The sequence below is a fragment of the Mytilus galloprovincialis genome, chromosome 10 (assembly GCF_965363235.1).
Source record: "Mytilus galloprovincialis chromosome 10, xbMytGall1.hap1.1, whole genome shotgun sequence".
Classification (NCBI taxonomy): Eukaryota; Metazoa; Mollusca; class Bivalvia; order Mytilida; family Mytilidae; genus Mytilus; species Mytilus galloprovincialis.
This window is the reverse complement of record NC_134847.1, coordinates 88056279-88060392: the sequence shown is the minus strand read 5'-3', so window position 1 is coordinate 88060392 and position 4114 is coordinate 88056279.

Here is a 4114-nt window from a genome sequence, read left to right as displayed (position 1 = left end):
AACAACGGGCAGACATTGCAATATTTCAGCAAATAGAAAATACTGTTTTTAATTTACGGAATTTCTGTTCTATATTTCGGTCACAGGTCAGTTAGGAAATAACATAAAATGTAACAAAAATAAACTGACAACGCCATATTTAAAAAAGAAAATGACCAACATACAAACAGTTTACAAAAGACAACAACTCAGTAAAGCCGGACTTAGCAACACCCCCTCCCAACAAAAACTTGAATAATTGGGAAAGTAATCCCCAGTATTTGACATTCTTTATGGGAGAACATACCTGGCAAGTTTTCAAAATGCCCATGGGGGTTTTGCGTGCAAGATGGCTGCCATACTCCTAAAAAACCTTCAAGGGGGCCTTCAAATACAGTGTAATGTTGTTTTTTGGCTTCTTCATACATTTATAAGCCTTAATTCATTGTAAAATTGATTGTTTGATTAAAATTGTGGACATAATTGCTCTTTAAAAATTGCAATTTGGGAGCCTCCATGGGGGAAATCCCCCGCAAATAGTGACAGTTGGCGGGTATGGGAGAAATGTGCATCTGGCGTAAAACTTTTTTTTATCCTCAGTGGATTCTATATGATAGTGTATTTATTATCTAGAAAAGAAAAACTTTGGATTCAGTGAGATTGACTTTAAAATCACCCCTGGTGAACTCCTAAAAGCCCTGAGGCAATTAAAATGTGGGAAAAGTCCAGGTCTAGACACTATTACAAATGAAATGTTAAAAGTTTCACAGAGTTATATGCAAGATTGCTTACTAAAACTTTTTAATGCCATTCTTCTATCTGGCATTTATCCCAGTAATTGGTCTGAGAGCTACATTACTCCTATATTCAAATCTGATAACCCGCAGAACCCTGAAAATTACAGAAGTATTGCCACCAATAATAGTCTTGGCAAACTTTTCAATACCATTCCGTATAACAGACTTGATAAATTTTTATCTGATAATAATATCATAAACAAAACTCAAATTGGTTTTTCTAAGAAAGCTCGCACTTTGGATCACATTTTTGTACTAAAATGTCTCATAGAAAAATATGTTAAAAGAGGCAAAGGTAAATTGTATGTATGTTTTGTAGATTTTCGCAAGGCCTTTGACAAGGTTATTCATATTGGTATATTATACAAATTATTACAGCATACAAATAATGGTATTTTTTATAACATTTTGAAATCTATGTATAGTAACGACAAAGTGTGTGTTAAAGTAGAAGACAAAATAACTGATTTTTTTTAGATATAATGTTGGTGTACGACAAGGTGACGTTTTGAGTCCCACATTGTTTAAACTGTTTATTAATGATTTGCCAGATATATTATCTAACAATTATGATGATGTCAATTTAAATGATGAAAAGATACCATGTCTACTTTATGCTGATGATCTTGTATTAATATCTGACTCAAAAGAAGGGCTTCAGAAGAGACCTGATATTTTGTGCACATTCTGCAAAGATTGGTGTATGGAAATAAATGTGAAGAAAACCAAGATTATAATATTCAATAGGAGTGGTAGACTCCTTAATGAAAATTTCAATGTAGGAAATAATTCTATTGAATGTGTTAAACAATACAAATATCTTGGCATAGTCATCCAAAATACTGGAAACTTTAATGAAGCCAGGAAACAATTATTCCAAAAAGGTCAAAAGGCCAGTTTTAAACTTTATAAAGATTTGAAATCATCTAATCCTCCTATTAAAACTCTTTTGCATTTATTTGATCACTGTAAACAGCCAATTGTAACTTATGGTTGTGAAAATTGGGGTGTTATTAACATTACTTCTAAAAGGAAAAATTTGTCCCTTTATGACATATTTAAAGATTGGGAGTTTGAGAAGCTAAATTTAAAATTTTGTAAGTATATTATTGGTGTTACAAAGATGTGCACAAATGTAGCAGTCCTGTCTGAATTGGGTAGATATCCTCTTTATATAAATTTGCTAACACATATGTTTATGTATTGGCATAGACTAGAGAATTCTCCATCTGATTTATTGAAAAATGCTTATGCCGAGTTAAAAATGATAGAAAGTAAAGGTCAAACCAGTTCCAATAATTCATGGCTCTCTAATATCATTTTCTACAGTGAAAAATTGGGTATTGACCTAAATATATGTAAAAATCTAGGAAAAAAAATAAATTTAAAAACTTATTGAAAAAACAGCTCAAATTAAATTTTCAAAATGATTGGGAGAAAATGCGAGATTTTTATTTACAGAATCAAGGCAAATTGGACACTTATTTTTCATTCAAAAAGTCATTTGACTATGAAAATTATTTAGATTTAAAGCACCCACAAAAACATTTATTAACAAAATACAGACTTAGCAATCACTGTTTAAGAATAGAAACTGGCAGACATGAACGAATTACCAATGTATGTGGTAAATATGAAATATTACCTCGACATGAGAGGATATGTTTATATTGTAATACAAATTGTATTGAAAATGAAATGCACTTTCTTCTGGAATGCCCTATTTACAATAACCTCAGAAGAGATATCACTGATTATATAAAAAAAAATACCCCAGTTTAGATAGTTTAAATATAAATGATCTTTTTTCATGGATCATGATTAATGAAGATAGCAGATTTCTATCTATTTTATGTGCATACCTGGATAAAGGCCTGCAACTAAGAAAATCAGAAAATTAGTTAGATACTCTAAAATATATCAAAATTATCTCCCCTTGACCACTGATCCTTTCTTCATGCATTTGAATTTCAATTATTATTTTATGTTTCTTTAATCACTCTGTAATGTTTATGTCATGTTGTAATTAATGTTATGCTCTTAATGGGCCCTTTAATTTGGAAAATAAAAATATTGTATTGTATTGTATTGTATTACATATACGATAAACATGGTAAATCATAGACATTTAAAATAATAAAGGACAAACTTTCAGTTATCTGTATATTCTACAATAAGCTCATTTAAATAAAATGTCAGCATTTTGAAACCATTACACTAACCACTACATCCTAATATTGATATTCACTGTCAGACTAATGGAAAATGTCAAATGGAACTCATTAATATATATAGTGCGGATAGGAAACAGCACAACTCTTTCTAATTGCAGATGATTGGTGTCCGCTCACAAGGATGATTGGCATTCGTTATTTTGTTTTCTTGGTAGTTACAAGGATTTTTATAACTTATGGTTCTAATGTATTAGATTGCCGCAGTGCGAATACAGGACTTGATTTAGATGGCAAATTTTACAGAATAACACAATTTGAAGATATTCATTTGTTTCGGTTCACTGAATCAGAACATTTTTCGTTTTTCTTTCTCCGACTCGTAGCAGGATGCATGGCTCATCTTCAGGAAAAACTGAACATGCTGAAGGCTGGAAGATTTATAGAAATATCATCGTCTGATATAGAAAGCATCTTGCAAAAGGACAGTTGTCGAAATGAAAGCGAATTCTGCCACATGTCTAACAATACTCATGAAGTCTCAGTTCGGTTGGAAGATACAAAACCCATTCCTTATTTCACAGAATTAAACGTGTATTATGTAGACAAATACTGTACGGAGTCACTGTTAGCAGTCATTGAACAGAAAGGGAACAATTTTTCTTTATCAGATTTCACCAATTCGTTACAATATGATAAACTTGATTGTAAGCGATATCTCAGATTTAACCAGGAGAGAAATTTTGCTAAACCTGAACCTCGCAAACATGGCAAAGATAAGGACAATCCCGAAATAAATGCCTTGGACATCATTGATACAAACGTGTTACGCCTGCCTAACCTAAAATGTCTTCAGATACTGAACACCTACTTCAGTTCAGTCGACGTTAATGATGCATGGACACCTGGTAGTTGTTCGTTTGATGTCAATTTCGAATGCAGGAAGAAATGGATCTTCATGGCGGAACCTGCTTGGCATTATATTCAGCTTATGTTTACAATTGAAATAACATTAGTCAATACCTTTGTTTGCTGTATTTTTCTTAAAGAGAAGAACCGATCACCCGTTACTATATTGTTGTCAGCATTGGCAGTATCAGATTCTCTCTCCAATCTCTTGACGGTAATACCTGATGCAATTGGAATACATTCATACTTAGATGAAAT